The sequence below is a fragment of the Catharus ustulatus genome, chromosome 3, assembly GCF_009819885.2.
Source record: "Catharus ustulatus isolate bCatUst1 chromosome 3, bCatUst1.pri.v2, whole genome shotgun sequence".
Taxonomy (NCBI): Eukaryota; Metazoa; Chordata; class Aves; order Passeriformes; family Turdidae; genus Catharus; species Catharus ustulatus.
In genome coordinates, this window is record NC_046223.1 from 63057961 (window position 1) to 63077289 (window position 19329).

Sequence of the window (19329 nt, forward strand, 5' to 3'; positions counted from 1 at the left end):
GAAACAGAAGTGGTGTACAAAACTTGTTTGTGAGGCTACTGTCTGGTGGAGGGGCTGTTTTGGCCAGGTAGGAGCAGGGGTCTGACACAGTGGGCTCTTGTTCAGTTCTTTGGTGAAGCAAGGGGCTGTTTACTCCATTTGGCATCTTGTTGTCAGCCACTGCATTTGGAAGGGGGACAGGGAAAGTAAGTCTGTCCTTAGACTGTAGAAATAAAAGCAGGATAGGAAATGCCCTGACCTATTTTTTATCTGGTATTTGCTGGCAGAGGTATTTTCCCTGGGAGACCAGTTGATTGAGGTCAACCAGGTTTTATGGCTGCTATAAAACATCAATAAAAATGGTCTTGCTGACTATACAAAGATTTAGACAACATGTTAAGAGCTTCTTTTTATTCTGTTAGATGTACCTTTTGTCTAGCAAACTAAGACGGTCTTCATCCTAATAAATTGGAATAAGTCCTATTGAAGCATGAAAACAGAGTTTTGTTGTTAGGAAAGCAAGGAAAATCAATGCATTTATCCAATAAATGAAGTTTTCTAGTCTTTTTCTAGTATAAGACCACAATAAAATAATACTAGGAATACTATTTGTATTTTAAAAAAACCAACCAAAATAACCAGCAACCACAAAAAAAAACACCCAAAAATAACCAAAAAGAATATAATATTCCATAGTACCATCTTTTAAAATGCAGCATATTGTCATGCAGAAAAACTTAGGTAATTTTGTACATAATGCCATATTTATGGCTCAAAACATAAATTTGATATTGAGCTTTATTTATATATAAAGCAGCTATAGGATTGTTGTTTTTTATTTTTTTTATTTTAAGCTTGGAAGTTTTAGTTTTCAGGTGCTTTTTATTGGAAGTCCAAGAATTGTAACTATTTTTTTTTTTTTTTTAATACACACACACACACACACACACACACACACACATATATAAATAAAAATGTTTTAAAAATGCCCTAAAAGATAAACCTTCCAAAATCATTTTCATCTATTTGACACCATGGTAGAGAACAAAGATATATGTTTTATAGTTGAATTTATTGCTAGCTGTTGTATTTGAAAAGCAATATACAGTAATATATTTTCTTGTTTGTCTGGATAACTGCTAAATAAATCTTGTTAGCCAAAAAAGCATACCCATACCCTTAGGGATCAGCTACCCTGGTGTTAAAACTGTAGTGAAAATTAACCATAATGACAGGTCCTATATCTCAGTGGCACTTTAAAGCTGACATCCTGCTACATGGATACAAAAGATGATAATTTTAAAGGAAATTTTTGGACCACTGATATGAATTGCCTTTAATAAGAGCTGGCATAGTATTGCCCATTGTCAAAGATGACCCAGGGGGAAGAGTTTATTAGTGCGTTTCCTTCTAAACTGGAAGTGACAGGGTATGCTTGGGGCCCTTTTGTTGCTGTTTGTAACAAATGAAAATTTTGCTGCAGAATTCTCATGCTGAAGAGTATTGATCTGTGTGTTCTCACAGCCAGAGGACGGGAAAAAAATGATGAAACACAATTTACTTTGTCATGGCTTTAGTATTGCTTCCAGATAATTCTGAGTAACGATACGGTCTTTGGTTTGTAGAAACCAAACTTTATTGACAACACTGTTTATTAGAGAGGGAGGGATGAGAAACGGGAGTTGTTGCCTGGTAACTCAAAACCTCGGTGTTTGCATTCAAATATATCTTGCATTCGGATATATCTTGAGACATATCCCATCTCTGTACAGATGTGTGATACCATGTGATACCATAATACAGGTGTAGAGGCATCTGATACTTTCCTGATGAGCAAACTATAAGTTAGTCTTGATGAGCAATGGAAGTTTCCAGTCCTATCATATACATTATGTTGAAACATCTTTATTTAATTTTGAGCTTTAGCAGAAGAATTACTTTTAGAGGAGTTCTAAACTCTATTACAAATGTAGTTACCTGAGAGGGATGATATACATTTCAAGAACCTGAAAGGGATAACTCAATTACTCTGATTAGTTTTTTGAAGAAAAATTGAGGGTAGGATTTGTAATTAAATTATGAGATTTTACCAAAAGTAGTTCCAGTCAATGATTTAATGTCTCACCTTTGTTTAGAGCTGGTCTTCAGCTCCCAGCTCAGTTGCTGCACTGTATTGATTTTTTTTTTTTAACATGGTTTCTATGGCATTGCTATTTTTCTTGGATGCGTGTAGAAGGAGTTTTCCCTTTCCCCTTCCTTTTACAGGAAGTTTGGTGCTGTCATTACTGTTATTTGACTTACCCTCCTGAATATATCCATCTGATTAATTGTCTATTTATATTTTCCCTGGTAAATTGGTAATTTCTGGGAAGGGAGTTTCAGGGCTGTCTGTACTGGAACTTGAGGGAGGTGCTTGGAGGGAGGAGCAGTATCTGTGATAGGTAAGAGTGAACAAGAAGCCACTGATGGTTTATTTCTTTTTCACTTGTTTCTTACTTGCTTTTGGGAACAAGTGTAACTCAAAGACTCTGCTTCTTAGTGTGGAATTGTAGAACTGAAGTGCCCAAAGAGATCACCTGTGCCCCAGCTCATGTGTATATTTGATATATACAACTCTGTAGCCTTTCTAAATTACAGTATCAAATGTTCTGACCTTCAATTGCTAGAGAACTTTGCTCCATAATCAGTTCTTGTACTGCTTCATTGTTCCATGTTCTTAAAAATGTACAGCAATATTTCTCTGAAGTTGTCAGTATTTGCCAGAAAAGCTACCTTGTGCATCAAGAAATGTGGTAGTGTCCAACAGAGCAGCTGTGACCAACTTTTTAGTTGACATGATGTGTTAAAAGTGGCTGTGAGATGGGAATTAAGCTAATAAATAGTTTATTGCTCTGATTGTCAAAAAAAAGGAGCAAATCACTTTCTTAAATGGTATGATAAGGAATTGTACTTTACATAAAGTGTTTGCATGCTTGCCCAAGTTTTTGGGTTTTTTTTTATATAGCTGCACATTGTTAGAAAAATAATTGTACAAAACTTGACATTATGCTATTAAATGCCACCAAGTCAGCAGGAAATATGGTGCATTTTATTTTATGTAGTGGATTTTGCACATATTGTTTGGAAGAAAATGTCTGTAAGGTAGAAAAATAAAGGATAAAACCCTCAAAATGTATGAATCTAATATAACATTTGTTAATAATTATGTGGAGAGTTCTATCATATGTCTGGTTCTGCTGATAAGTTTATAAGTTTTATTTGAGCCATAAATTACAGCAATTCTTTATGTTTTTACTACATTATTATTTTTCTTTTTAACATTTCTTCATCCAAACAAAACATCTCTTCTGTGTTGGGTTCAAAGCAAGGGGATGTCTCTGCCTTGATTTATAGTTTCAATATGGAATTGTCTTCAAGCACCTGGTAAATCCAAGTTAGTAACAGCAAAAGAGGGCATGTTTCCTCTACCGTCTTCTGAGTGTTCTTCCAAACATCCTAAGTCCTGATGAGATGACCTGTTTCTAGGCATCTGATCTGTTTGTATAAGTTTGTGGACATCATTGTTTCTTTTATTTGATTTGACATTGCAAGCAGTCACTTTTCTAAGTCATCAGGTTCAAGTTTTGGTGGGATTTGTGGCTGTTTGCCTCTTCTTTGTTTGTCTTATTGGGCTGAGTTTGCCATCAGAAGCAGTTCCTGTTACGCAAGCTTGACAGAGACTTTTCTGCCTTTCTTGTCTGAATTTCTTTAGGGATTTTCTATAGTAAAAATAGTAATTTGGCTGGTTCCTGGTGATGCTAGAACACTGTGAAGATGGAGTTTGCCCCTGGCAAGTAATTCTCATGGGAACATTATTCTTTTTCTTGTACAAGAAAGCTTTGAAATGTTTCCATTTGAAAAAGCTGTGGACTGGAATGCACATTCCAAATTTCACTGGTTCTTGTTTTGTCTGGAAAAAAAAAAGTGGAATCTCCAAGCTACTTCTGATGTGTGTACTCAATTTTGTGACTTGGTTTATTTGTTCAGTATAATAACAGACTTAAAAACATGTCAAGGAGAGTACTAGGTGGCAGGTAAAAGGTAAATACATCAGGTAGCCTGAATTTATATTCCCTGCTTGCAAATAGACTGAAGTATTTTTATACCAATTTAGAAAAATGCCCCTTATTTCTGGCTTCCATTATTAAGTTCTTTGATAAATAGGAAATTTGTAAAAAAAAAAATTTTCCCCTCTGATGGTATTATCCACCATCATAAATATTAGACAGTTTAGGTTATTAGTGATGCTTAGTAACGTGTTCAGAGATTCAGCCTCCAAGAGACAGTGGCTTTGGACTGTATCTTTGAAAAGACTTGAGGAGAGCCTTTGGTGTGTGTTTTTCTGAAGTCATTGAATTTCAGACCAGGTAGGAAAGTGAGGAGAGAGATTTTTCAGTCCAAGTTATTGAAATCTGTGGGGTTTGCATCACTGTCTTGGCTAAGTTTCCTTTTGAAGCTTCAGTAGATTTCAATAGAGGTATGCAAATATTTTACTTGTGTCAGAAGACCCCAGTGGCTGCTGTGCTTGGTTCACAAGATGCATTCCTGGAGTATTGATATTAAAACTGGTACTTCTTTGGACACTCAGCTCATCTTCAAAATTATTTTATACTCCTAAGTATAAAATTAGTTGTAGCCTAATTCTCTCATAGCTGTATCTCTGCAGGAAGAGCAGATGACAATGTCATAATTACTTTGCAGTGGTTGGAAAAGTAAAGAAATTATTTTGTGATTTTTCTTTTCTAAGCCTTGTTAATAAAACACAAATTATATTTTGGGTGTATATTTAGGTATAAGCATTTGTCAGAGAGTCAAGGATCCAATTACCTCGATCTTTTTGTGGCATTCTCTGGTTTTAATTTCTCTACTGTATTAAGATCTTATCCTCTCTAAGTAGGTTTAACATGTGAATCTTCCTACTTTTCAATCCTCTGATTGTTACAAAAGGTAGAGAGGTTCTGTCACCCTGAAGTCAAAGCTTGCCTCCTTTACATAAAAAGAATGAAACAGGAATATAGGAAGATGCCTCAGAAAGTCTTTATGCTCATAATGAATAAATTGAACCAGATAGGAGTCTCAATTTCATCATTCATCTGCATATCAGAAAGAATAGCAGCTTTACTTTCTGCTCAGGCAACTCTCCTGTGGAAGTAACTCTGCTCAGCTCCTTTGCTCAGGCAACATTTGTCTCTGGTTTATATAACTAATAGGTGCATTGCTCATTTTCTTTAGGAAGCACAGGAAAACTGTTTTTGCTGGAGAAGTAGGAGAAAATAGTTTTGGCAGGATTTTCAAAGAAACCAAAGAGACTGATTCAAACAAGGTAACAGAAATGCCGGGTATTTGGCATAGGCTCCATTCCATCTTTCTGTGTTGAGGAATCTTGGCTGCACAGGTTTACATTTGAAATGACAATCACAGAACTGCTGAGATTGAAAGGCACTTCTGAAGGTCATCTGGACCAAACTTCCCCTACTCAAGCAGAATCATCTAGGGCCAGTTGCCCAGGATCATGTCCAGATGGCTTCTGAAAATCTCCAAGGATGGATATTCTGCAGCCTCTTTGGGCAACCTGTGTCAGTTCTCACGCACTCTCACAGTAAGAAAAAGTGTTTCCTGACGTTCAGAGGGACCTTCCTGTAGTTCAGTTTGTGCCCAGTGCCTCCTGTTCTGTCACTGGGCACCACTGAAAAAGAGCTGGACTCTGTCCTCTTCACACTCTCCCTTCAGGGTTTATGCGCATTAGCAATATCCCCCTGAGCCATCTCATCCTCCAACTGACTCTTGAAATCTTTCTAATGTGAGCTGTTGCTTTATTGTAGTTGTGATATATTCTTCAGGAAAACCTGAAACATTTAGGGTAAAGGACACGTTTTGCTTTTACTTCATATGACATGAATTTTGTGCTGCTTGATATAGGCTAAATTAATATTCTCATTAGGCAAAAATTAACAATTTCAGTATTGATATGCATCTTCTTAATGTATTCTCTGAATTTAAAGGTGACTGGTCTGGATCAGAGCAAGAACCCAAGTCCTGTAGCTCTGTGTCCTGCCCAATGGCCAATGATTGGGGCAGAGTATCAGAGAAAAGTAGATGTAGAAGCATCCTTTGCTGACCTAGAATTTTTCTATCCCAGTGGTGGGATAGAAAGACCACAGACCCAGTGGATCTGTAGTTCTGACATTGTCTAGGGACAATACCCTCTCAGGCTGGACATAAGTGTTATGCCTTAATTTCTCACTCATAAGCATACAGGAACCAAAACAGATTACTGATTTACTAATTCACTCACTTGGTGCAAGGGCTGTTTTTTATTTATAGTTTTCATTGCCTGGTGTATATTTTTCCCTGACATCCATGATGGATGTTGATGCTTTGTGGCACATTGATTCATGAGCAGCATGAGTTCCTCATGTTTTCTGCAAGGCTTCATACTGCCTGCATGAGAGCACATGGGATAGAAAACTCTGTGGAAGTCATCTTTTCTCTGCTCCCTTCTCAGTGGCAAGAAGCATGATGGCATACTCTTTTCACAGACTCTGGACAGAAATCAGAACAAAACAAAACAAGTGGACTGGCAATGCTAACAATTAGCTAGATCGATGTTTGCATGGCTATTTCTGCTTGTTTTCTGAGAGCTGCCTTTCTATATGTCGATATAGTTGCATTTCTTGGCATCTGATCACATCTAGAGCTACAGATAGTTCTTCTTCTGTCATCCCTAATTAGTAGGTGTGACACTGCTTCGTGTGCTATTAGGTGTGACACTACTTTGTGTCCAGGAATGAACATGTAGCAGGCCTGACCAGTTTTCTGATGGCCATCTTTGACCATATTGCATAAATGTTCAGGTAGGAATGTATTTTCAAAGCAAATCTCCAGAAATGGGCCCTTCCCTGCTTACCAGGCAGTGGACTGCTACTTTTTCTTGTCAGCTCTTGCGGAGACCTTACCATGGCTTGGCAGCAAAATAAATACAGCTGCGGGGTCAGTGAAAATCAGTGGGAGCCTGCAATGGATGGTGACCTGGGATGATCTTGACCGAATGGCTCAGCGTTGCAGAGGAGTTAGCTCTGTGCTGTCAGGCTTAGTGCTGGATTTAGGTAATATTCCTCATGAGTTTTCTGCCTTTGTGGCAGACCAGGTTTTATCAGCCCCCTTACAGGCAGCATAAACTTGTTATCACCCGCTCTGCCTAATCCAGCAAAGCCAAGATACGATGCAGCTTCACTCAGCCTGATTCAAAATGGTGTTGCTGGTGATACCACAGATGTGGTATCAGTGATTGCATGTGTGAGATCTCACTGGTCAGGTGCTCTCCTATAACTCTGCCATTTTGTCATATGCCTCCCTATTGTGAAATTACGTAAGTGAAACCAAACACCAAATAAAGCATTTGGAATAGTGGGATTCTTGTTGGCCTTTGGGCTTGATGGGAGTCAGTGCCAAGGAAAAAAAAAAAAGAGACAAGGGAAAAACTTTCAGCAGGTGTCACTTCAGAGAGGAAATGAGGGGATTCGTTGTTTCTTATATCTGTTTTTTATCCAAGTACAGTGACATAAAGATCATTTACTGTAATGTGATTTTTCTCATCTTAATTAGAGATGTCTCCAGACTGCCCCACCACATCACTGCTGTATTTCCCTCGGATAATTTACCTTCCAGTATCTGGTCTATCTCTACATTTATTTAAATCAAGTATTTCATTTGAATACTCAACTCAGAATGGTCTGTCTCAGTTTAAATGCCACTGACAGGACCATGGAGGTTAAAATATTTACTTAAGTATAGACAAAGTTGCCTTACCTGCCATCATTTTCCAGTTTGGGGGAGGGGAAAACCTCTCTAGGTTTGACATCTCTGTATTGTGCAGAGTTGTTAAAAAGGGTGCCGATGAGTAGATGCATGGTAATGATGAAAAGGGGTACATTTGGAATTCAACATAGACAGCAGAAAATGCAGGATGTCAGAGAAGCCATATATTAAAGGGAATTTGAATTGGAAACTGAATCCCAACCTGCCACTGGGGGCATTTTGATCATTTTGATTTATTAAACTTTTATAACAGCATTCAGACGAAGCTGAATTAAAGCGCTTAGTCTTGGGTGGTTTATGGTACACAAGTCATCATGCTAGTGAAATCTCACCATGATCAATGTAGAATTAATTTAAGTTGCTTTTTTAATGCAGGTGCACCTGTGCACTTTAGTATGTATTTAAAAATCTAACAGTGTTCTAGTGCTGAATCACTTAACAGAAATACAAAATGAAGCCACCACACTAACATTTATTTTCAGCTGCATTTGAGTGAATCTTGCTAGTAAATTGTAGTTGAACTGCAGGAAAACAAACTGCATATATATTCCTATGTCAGTTTTTTTTTTTTTTATGTTGATAAAGATGCACACATAATAAATTAGCTAGCAATGAAAATATAACTATTTCCTTGAAAAAAGGATCATACTGCTAAAGACATAGGTGCTTACATTGTACTGTTCTGACCATCTCCCAGCCTTAGCAGCTGTACGTAGTCTCAGTGAGCACTGTCCCTGCAATAAAAAGAAATCAATTGCTATTAGAGTGGCACTGCAGGTTAAAGGCATTACAGGTTCACACTCAGTTTTGCAGCAAGGAAATGATACTTCGCTGCAAATGGGGAATGATGCAAAAGATGGATGAGACAGAGTTCAAGGAGCAGTACTGTGAGGGTCTGGCACTATCATTCCAAGCTGTCTCAGAGACATGATGGATGATTCAGTGGCAAGAAGCAATAATACCCGATGATGAGGGATTTGTCTCCAGATCTTGAGCCCAGTGCCTGCTGTCTACCTGTTGGTGTTCTAGGAGCATAATGATTCCTGATGTGTTATGAAGAACTAAACTATTATGCTTAAGCAGCTAATTTGGAATGTTGAATTTAATAACCTAGATTTTTTGCCAGCTTCTAGGGAAGCAAGTAGCATATCAAACACTCCTGCACATGGTGAATTTAATTACCTCTTATTTATGTGTGGTACCTGTTGACAGGATCTTGTAAGCTCTGCTAATATGATAGGTAATTTGTTACCTCCAGAAATCACTTTCTATGTGCCCTCTGATCATTATCACGAAACATGATAAATGATCTAGCCCATGAGGTGTAAATGAAAATGAAATGGATAATTTGATTCTATGTCTAAATTGTCCCTGGAAAAGTTGTTGCAATTATAATGGGATTTATCTCATAAAAATATGCTTTGCAGTGTGCCAATGACCTTTAATCAGCTTGGTTGGGGAGTTATTTGAAGATAATTTTAAAGAGATTACAAAAACTTTGCTCAGAGTAGTTTGGATAGAAGTTTCTTTTCTTTCCTAAAGAGTTTTAAATATTTGTCTATTTAATAATTCATATTGCAGGATTTTTCTGCAATGTTGACTGCTGGAATATTTGCAGAATTATATAGAAAATGGTGAGAAACATATCTGCCTCTCCTGAAGAAGAGGGAAGCTTAGCTACATGCAGAAAGATAGATTTCTTCCTGCTGAGATGCAGTGTTGAATTTGGATGTGCTGGTTTACTAGAGAGCTTGTCACTGAGATTGATATGGAACTGCTAACAGGCATGTCTTGGAGAACATTTAAGGAGTGTTACAAGGAAAATGAATGTGTTTCTCTCCCCTGTTCCCCAGGTAGGTTCATGGTGCTAATGGCAGAGTCTGTGTCCCACCTCCTTCATGAGGAGGGATGACACTGTTGCATTAGGAATGATATTTGGATTTTTATCTCTTCCCTAATTTTTTTGTGATTTTAATTTTATTTCTTTTTAAACTTCTTTGTTTCCAGGACCTCATCTGTAACATTTCATGTAGTTATTCTGTGTCCATTTTCTTAGCTTTTTGGCATGCCTTGTACTGGCAAACACTTTGAGCATACCATCCCAGTTGATGTCTGTACATGGCAACAAGTGAAAATTTTCATTTTCCTGAATTCTTTGCTAGTAAACAATAGAGAAAATTTCTATTGATGGGTTTGGGGACTAAACAGAGACAAAACTCAGTGATATTGTCAAGAAAATGTAAGAGCACGCTCTTAGGAATTAATAATTGCTTAGAATTGACTTATATTAAGGAACCTTACAGACTAATAAGAATGGTCAGTAGGGATGATAGGGAAGTCAATTTAATGTTACATTTTTCCCTCAAGAAAGGAGGATGTAAATACTAAATATCACAGAATGATAGAATTTTCAATGTTGGAAGACACCTTTAGGATCATTAAGATCGTCAAGTCCAACCAGCAACTCAACACTACCACTGTAACCCCCAACCCATCATTCAGTTCCAGATCCAGACACTTTTTAAACACCTCCAGGGATGTGACTCCACCTCCTTCCCAGGCCACCTTCCAATGCCTCATCAATATCTCAATCATCATGCCTCATCATGACCATCTCAGCAGTGAAAAAACTTTTTTCTGCTATCTAATACAAATCTCCCATCTCACCTTAAGGTCATTTCCTCTGGTCCTCTAGCTGCAGGTACAGCAGGAGAGATCAGTCCCCACCTCACTGCAAACTCCCAGGGAGTTGTAGATAGTGATGAGGTCTCCCGTGAGCTTCCTCTTCTCCAGACTAAACAAACCCAGCTCCCTCAGCTGTTCCTCATGATACATGTTTTCTTGACCTTTCATGAGCCTGGTTGCCCTTGTGTGAACACACTCCTTAATCAACATGATCGGAAAGGTGTAGGCATTGTACGGTGTTACTACAAGGCTTATAAAACAGAGATAATTTTCCATGAGTTCTAGATTTATATAATAATAATTGTCCTAATTTTTCATGAATTAGTTAATTTGAATAAATAAATATCAGGAAAAATACTTTGCTCAATTTGGAGCTTTTGTCTGGAATTTTCCGTAAATAAATGGTTATAAGGGAAACAAATTTCAACTTTACTTGAATGTACAAAGCCTCTTATAGTTTGTGGACTCTAGATGATCCTTTTATTCCATTTTTTTGATATTTATATTAACTTTTTACTCCTTGTGCCTATCTTGTGTTAGATCCTGTAAACCATATGGAAGCGTACTTGTTTGTGGACACAAGGTAGAATACTACAAACGTCAATGCCATATGTGTTTTTAGTGAAACTATCTTACTTTAGTAAACTGGCTTACTCATTTCCTGAGAAAATCAAGAATTGTATTTTTTACCTGATCTATTTCATGATCCAATAAGGATTAAGTCTAAAAATACTTTCTTTTCTGTTTCACTTTTTTTTAACCTGAAGTTGCAGTCCTAAGTTTATGTGAAAATCTCAGCTTTATTCTTATATTGACACCCACATGGTAATGTAAGTTGTGTTTTTTAACAACTGGAGATATAAAGGCTGCTGCTTTTGAAGAGAGATGGGGTAAACTAGATGTTTTTCTTTGGCTTAAAAATTGAGATTGAAGTCTCATGACTTTTAATGCTTGCTTTGAACTTTACTCTGACTTTGAATTGTGTTGACAGCAGTTGGAAATGTCTTGACTAACGATTTAATCTTCAACTTTCCACTTGGACTGCATGACTTGCATGTCCTAGAAAAAACAAGATATATTTAGTGTGATCAAGCTTCTGATCTATAGGCTGCATCACCAACTACTGCAATATTTCCCCCTTCTTTTTATTGGAGATAGAAAGAAGCAGCTGTTTGGCAGTGTGTGAAGCCCAGCTTCATTTAAGCAGCCGGATACTTTCATCGTGCAGTTGCAGGGGTTTGTTGTTTTCTTTGGTTTTTTAATATGTGATACTGAGGCACAATTCCTGCTTTGACTGTATGCAGCATGGCACTTGGTCACCTGAAGAGAAGTGCAGTGCACTGAAGAGAAGCCATCTGCAAGTTCTCACAAGTATAGCATGCTGCAAACCTCACTTTAACCAAGGCCTACTCTGATATTTCCCCCCCCCCGCTATTTTGCACCTCTGGGCTTTCTGCAGTGAGACTTAATTCTGCCATCTTTTGTGCCCTACCTGTTGGTTGCTACTCCTATCAGTGGAGCAGAGAAAATGCTGCCGGGTTGAATGTGCCAATAATTGACAATGAGGTAATTGAAAGTCTGTTTTACTAGAAAGAATATCTCCTTTTCCAAAAGGTTTTGTAAGGGTAATATAATTGGACACTTCAGTAAAAAAATTGGACTGTATCTGTATTCTGGCTGTCTGCAGACATGTTTAAGATGCATTTTGAGCTTAGGTTTACAGATTTCTTTCCTGAGATTTGTCGTTGTTTTGTGTGGAAATCTGCTTCCACCTTTTAATTTTTACCTTTTGTTGCTTAAGTTCTTAATCTTCAGCTATCTCCTAATGCCATTTTGGGAATCTATTTGACCTTCCTCTTGCATTTTTCTTTCAACATGGCTGCCTAAAGAAATATTTAATGAGTTTTATTTTTCCTGGGAACACCTCCAATACCTACTTGACCTCTAACTATGTATGTGGACTATGCAACACAAAGAATTGTGCCCTAGTGACACTTTTTTTCCTTCCAAATTACTGTCATTATCAGTGACATTTTCACAATTAGAAACAAAATGATCCTTGTTTTTTTTTACTTTCAATTGCTCCAGGAACAGCTTTAGCCTCTTTGAATAATAATATAAAAGGTTAAAGAACCAATAGAGAGAGCACAGGCTGTTTTTCTTTCAGGTCAAATCAAGTGATGCTTTCAAGAAGGTGATCAAGCAACTTTCTGGAGTTGCAGAGAGATAAGAGCGGTTTAATTAATATTTTGTTTTGTCCAGATTTTGCTGCCCTTTACCAAAACAAACTCTAAAGCAGGAATTTAGATGTCAGTGCTTCCAGAATGGAACAAAGAATTTCTTAGAAATGTGTCATGAAAGGAGGACATTGTTCTTGCTCTGAAACAGAATGTTTTGCACAGATACTATTGCTTGCCTTATGAAAAATGGAGGGGCCAGGTAGGGGAGCGTGTGTGCCAAACAGTACGTGCAAACAGTCACTTTATTAAGGAGACTATCCCCTAAGACTTTTGCATCATTAGGACCTCTGATAATTAAGATGAACTATATTTCAGTAAGAAGACAACCTTCTGGCCAACTGACGAAGCAGATGCCAAGTGGAAGCAAATGATGCTAAGTTGAGCATTCAGGCAATTAACAGAAATTAATGGACCAGGTACATACAGTCTGTTTCCTGTGGCTGTCAGTTCAGTGTCCTTGCCCCTCCTGCACTTCCAACTCAGATGACTTTCAGGGGTTTAGCACCTGAGGTTTCTTTTTCGAAATTTGCTGGGATTTATCACCTGCTTAGCAGAGCTCACAGGATTCCTGTGATGAATTAAAAATCTCACAGGATTCTGGAATTTTAATTGATTGAGAGGGAATAATTGAATTGAAGCGATTCTTTGATGACAAGAATCCTGTTTTGACTCATAGTATAATGTTACAGAGGAAACCTTCCAGAGGGACTTCTGAGTTCTGCACTGGGTAAAGAGCTGAAACTTGTCACTCACCATTTGGTCTGGTTTCAACCTCATTTCTGAAAAATGCATCTCCATATTCATATAATTTATGAAACTTCCTAATCTGTGAAGGAACTTCTTACATGCCCTGTTTTTGACTGATTCTGTGCCTCATGAACAGATTCATACACCAATTATTTATTTGTTGGACCCTTCCTTAAAGATATATATGTAGGCATGAGCAATGTCTGTTTATGTGCGACAGCATCTGATGTTACAGCAGAGGCAACAAAAGGCATGGTCCTATCTTGCTTTTCTCTCTCCTACTCCCCATGGCTTGCTATTTCCTTTTCTTTTACATCAGAAGCATGCTTGACCCTCTCTCCAGTGAACTGACTAGGGAGCTAAATTAAAAATCCCTGACACTGTAGAAAGAAGTGGGTATCTTGTGTCAGACTAGTTTATTAGTGGTAAAGCCACTGGTCTGGGAAATATAGAAAGACAGAGAAGAGGTGGTGGTTCACTCGCCACAGTATTGTGGTCATTTTGGGTTGGCTTAGATATAATGTTAAACTGCATCCTCAGCCTGCTTTGCAGGTGGATTACACTGTGCTGCAAAAATCTCTGCCCACAGGGAACTGTGGTGTGGAATGGTTCCTGAGATAAACAGTGCTGTCTTGGGGGTTTTCTTTGGTAGCAACTTCCTTGTATGAACATGCCCTTAGAGGTGCTGATACAACAGAAAGGGGCTGACAGGAGATATAAGTATGCTCCCTCAAGCCCACATTATCTTGTCATAGCTGAGGAGATAACCAGATACCAGGATGATAGGCCTTAATGTAATTGGCCTGAATAGAAAAACCCGCAGTAAACCTCATCTGTGGGTTGTTACGGGGAAAAACCTCTGGTCTTGGTATGGAAGAGGAAGAAATCGACCAGAAAAAAAGGTAAATAAAAAGGAAAAGAAAGATAAGTAAAATATTTCTCTTGAACTGGGCATTTGGTTTAATTTCAGAATGCTAATCAGGACATTACAATAACACTTGGAGTTGCTTCTCAACAATATACTAATGAAGTAAGCTATTATGATTTGTTTAGGTGTACAGTAATTTCACGACCATAAGGCACACCAGACTATAAGGTGCACCTCCGGGAGCCGGCAGAAGTCACAACTTTGTATATTATATAAGGCGCACCGGACTATAAGGCGCACTTTTTTTGTGCAGCGAGGAGCTGTGCCATGTGCAACAAAGTAACAAAATAGTAACGGAATCGCGCAATAGCAGGGTTTACTGGCAGGAGCTCAATTAGCCTTTAAATGCAACCCCAGACCACAGAAGCCCCGTGCCGCAGGCCCTGGCACTCCCACCCGGCGTCGGCTGGCAAGGCACAACTCAGGGCAGCCCGCAGCTCACAGCTGTTCGGGGCTACCCGTGGTCCAGGTTTACTCGGGGTGACCGCAGCTCGTGGCTTCTGTGGCTGCCTGGTTCCTCCTTCTCCACACCGCCGGCGCCGTGCTGGCAGGGGAGGCTGCTCTCTCCCTCCTCCTCCACACCGCCCCTGACTTGCTGGCAACAGAGGCTGCTCTCTGCCTCTTCCTCCGCACCGCCCACGCCGGCACCGCCCCGCCACTGCAGCTCCTACTTCTGGGTTGGCAAATGTCGCAACTTGGTACATAAGGCTCACCGGACTATAAGGCGCACTTCTGTGTTCGGGCAGAAATTTTAGTGAAAAGGGTGAGCCTTGTAGTCATGAAATTACTGTAATTAAAGCATGTAAAAGCAAACATATCAGTGTAGTTGTTTTATCAGTATTATTCAATGAATAATAAGATAGACAGCTATGCACACATCACTGTCCTGCTCTGAAATCTATTTGAAATTTTCACCCAAAGGAAAAAAGTGGGAGCAAAATGTTTGTTACAGGATTTGTTAAATCTAAATTAAAAATATTCTTCCACTGAATTAAAAGTAATTGATTGCAAGATCAGAAGTAATTCAAATCTCTTAGAAGGACGTTTTAAAGGAGTGAGGCAACCAGAGGACATTGTTAGGTGTTCATAGAAGAGAAGAAGCAAAACAAAGGCAAAAATAGTATACTGGAGAGCAAACAATTCTGAACTTGGGTGAGAAAAGTGTCATGAAGGCTCATAGATGGACTAACAGGTTGTTTTGTGGATTCTTAGTAACTGATTAATACATGGTGTAAATGGGGCATAAACAGAAATGCTTCATTAAATAACTTGAGAAAAAATAGGCAACATGTCAAAGGGAAAATGGTTTGGTGTCCTTAGTGCTTTCAAAGGGTACTTTGAGCTTCAGCAATGTTACTGGCCTGCTTCTGTTTCCCATTTTTTACTTTAGGTGTTATAGAGAAAGAAATGATAAATTATTCAGGCCAGGAAAAGAAACACCACAGAGTGAGAATACTCACCTCTGGGTGAACTATTTAAACTACCCATGAAACAAAGGCAGGCAGCAGGGCAAAAAGCATTTTGCTTTGTCGTGAGAAGGTGTGTAGAAAAGTGATAGTTTTATCGTCTTTTAAGGTATTTTAAGAGTTATAAGCCCCAGTATTACTCATGGGTTGGCCTGCCGTGAGAGGAATCGAGGGAGTTCAAATAAGCTGTTTTACTTGCTGACTTTGTTTACCTTTGCTGTTTGTTTTCCCCACACAATGATAGAATAGGATCACTTCATAAGATGTATGCAAAATGACTTAATGAAAGAGCAAAATAATTATGGTTCTATTGCAGCTATATTACGTTAACCATTCAGGCAAATCAACAGAAAATTAATCTCTTTATAGTAGGTTAACTTGTATTGCTTTGGCTCTGCAAAGTAGATTTTGTTTTAAAACCTAGAACTCTCCATTCAGACATCATAAAAAAAAAAAAAAGAAAAAAAAATCTTTATAATTTATAATGAAGTGTGAAGGAATTGTAACCATACATCCATGCACCATCCACACTCTGAAAGAAGAGGATAGTTGCAACATCAGTAGCTCTATGCAGAGGGCATTCATTTATAACTGATAACATGGACTTAAGCTAAGGGTTATTTCCAATATCGTCCCATATTCAGTGAGTAGCTTAGCAACTAGCAGCAGCTTCTTGGCATTTTTAACTTCTAGAGAACATGATAATGACTTCAGAAAACATTGCTACCAGGCCAAAATCTTCTTAGTTTAGTGTATGTGCTTAGGGAGAGATGTAAGAATGAGAGAGGCACTCCATATACCACTGAGCATCTAGTAATTTATAGCTTAAGATTTATTGAACCAGAGACTATATCAATTAATCATGTGTGTAATGTCCATGACAAACCTTCTACAAATTTATGAAATAATTTCTGAACTTGTGTTTTTGCCCAGTTGGGAGCAATGAGTTCCCACAGTTAACTCGTTATTCACAGAAGAACGTATTTCCCTCCAAAGCTGCCACCTATTTTCACTCCAAGAAATAGAAAGTCATTCCATATTAAAGAATTTCATGCTACTTGTCATTTCATAAACATTTAGCATGTATTCCTTCCATCATCATTATTTTATGTTGAGTGTTGCAGATTGATTTAATGTCTCCACATAGGAAGTAGTCCTAGGTCTTCAATAATTTCTATTTGGCCATTTCTATGACTTCTCTTCTAGCTCATCTGGTAGGATACATGAAAACGAGATCTATATAATTTATTTTAGATGAGAGAACATTATGGGTTTAAACAGTCACACAAGATATTATGCTTTCTTTGAGTTCTGTTCCTAATAATCACTGGTATCTTTTTGTCTGAATTGAGCTGTCAGGGTCTTGAAATTCCCAACAGAAATATTACTCCTGTCTGATGATACTGATTTAGAATCCATAAGGGATGCATAAGACTCAATACATTACTTTGTATTTATCAACTTTGACTTTATTTGCCATTTTAGTTCTTAATTCTACAGTGTCTTAAGGAAAACAAGAAAAACAAAATACCTGCAGCTTTGTAGTACAGCAGATAAGGCTACTGCTGCTTTAATTGGAACCATCACTAAAACCCCGTGTTTTCTTACTGACACTGTAGGTAGACACATGACTTAGTGAATGTTTAGGAAAATGGTTCAACCTCAAAAGGAGGGCTGTAGAGACTTCTCTGAGAATCTCTGAACCTTTAGGGTAAGGTGATGTCCTTGGAAATGGAAAGTCTCTGCACGAATTCTGACTCCAGTCAGACAAGAGGAATGGATGTGAAATGTCCTTATGCTGGCAGATTAAGTGTCTTCTCTATAATTCTTAATTATGTTCTGAATACCCCTTTTCATTTGGTGCCTTACATGCAACTAGGCTGAAAAATCAAAACATCCTTTTGAAAATGTTAATGTAATTTTTTTTTTCTTGCAGCTATTTTCTGAATTTGGATTAACTTTTTAATCTTAACCTTCTCATCTTTTATTGTTTTGCTATACACCTACACACCCAACCTTTCCTCCTCACAGAGAAATGCAACCCCAGACTCTCTAGCCCATTTCCTTCCAAAGCAGAAAGATTGCATTTTTTTGTGTGTGTATATGGAGTTATTCTGCTTTCAATTTATAAGTCGCTGCACTTAGGAAGGCGTAAAATATGTGTGCATGAGATTGGTTTGTGGTACTTCTATGTTCTTGACTGTAACCAAAGTTAACTACAAAACAGATTTCCTGTACTTGTGCGACCCTGAGAAAAGGATTATTTGAACACTGGAAAAAAGCCAGAATCGGCTTCATGCCCAGGATTACCTAGCCCCTGAATTTTCACTGGCTGAATGTGGGTACTAAGGAGAAGGATTTGCACCCTGAGAATGTGCCTCAGAAGTTGGGAAAAGGGGCTGTGCCAAGTGGGGAGAACTTAGAGATACAAATCTTGCTGAACGCTGACTTCTCGGTACTGTGACAAAGAACTTCTTAGAATAAAACTAGTGAATATTGGAAAGAAAAACACTTCAAATGAAAAGGAGAAGGTTCAGGGGATTTTTTTTAAATGTCAAAATGCTGTGTTGTGGCTTCTTGTGGATGGAAAAAATGTTATGTGCATCTAAGCTTGCCTTTCCCATTACAGATTGGGGAGGAAGGTGAATAATCGGTGAAGGTTTTCTTGAGAGTAGGCAAGATTATGTGTATTGAGAAGTAGAAGTCTAAATAGAGTTCAGTGGGGCAGTTTCACCAGTCTTCTGAGTTGATAACAAGTCCCATGAGAGAAGATTCCTGGTGCTTGCAGTTATTTAAATACAAACAAATCAACCAAATTGTTCAAAAAACACTCACACATTAAAATTTTGAGGCAGAGCTTTAGAATTCAGCAGTAAGAATCATGACTTTCCTTTTCTTCATCAAAAACAGTATTTAAAATTTCTGAAAAGTTACTCCCAGCTTTGGGTACTGGGGCCAAGAGAGTTTGCTGGTAAATTTGCACAATTTTTCCCCATAATGTCATGCTTTTGCTACCAACATTTGTGTAAAATGTAAGGGCTCCTTTAAGGTATTGCTACTGTCTGTTTAACTGGTAATACGGTGACAACTGATTTAGTTTTGTCTCCAAATCTTTAGTAATGTGCTCTTAGGTGCTTGCTTCAACATACAGAGCCAGTAAAGAACAGACTTCAACAAAATACCCATTATGCACAGGCCATCTAAATGTAATAAACAACATAGGTTACTTGTGCAATCTTTGAAGGTAGCAATTTCCACAATGGTGCATATTATTATAAACTATATTATTAACAGTGGATCTTGTATTTGGAGAGAAAAGCTGTACTGTACAATTTCTACCCTAATAATTTCTTCTCTTGTTATTTCTGTAGAGTTGTTGATTTTGTTAACCTTTCTTATGTGAATACACAAGGCTGGTTCCAGAACT

General features: G+C 38.1%; 1 protein-coding gene across 17 annotated transcripts in view; it reads left to right on the forward strand.

Annotated features, from left to right (window-relative positions):
- Positions 1 to 19329, forward strand: part of PTPRK (protein tyrosine phosphatase receptor type K) — a 370095-nt gene that overhangs the window by 173791 nt on the left and 176975 nt on the right. The window lies entirely within an intron of this gene.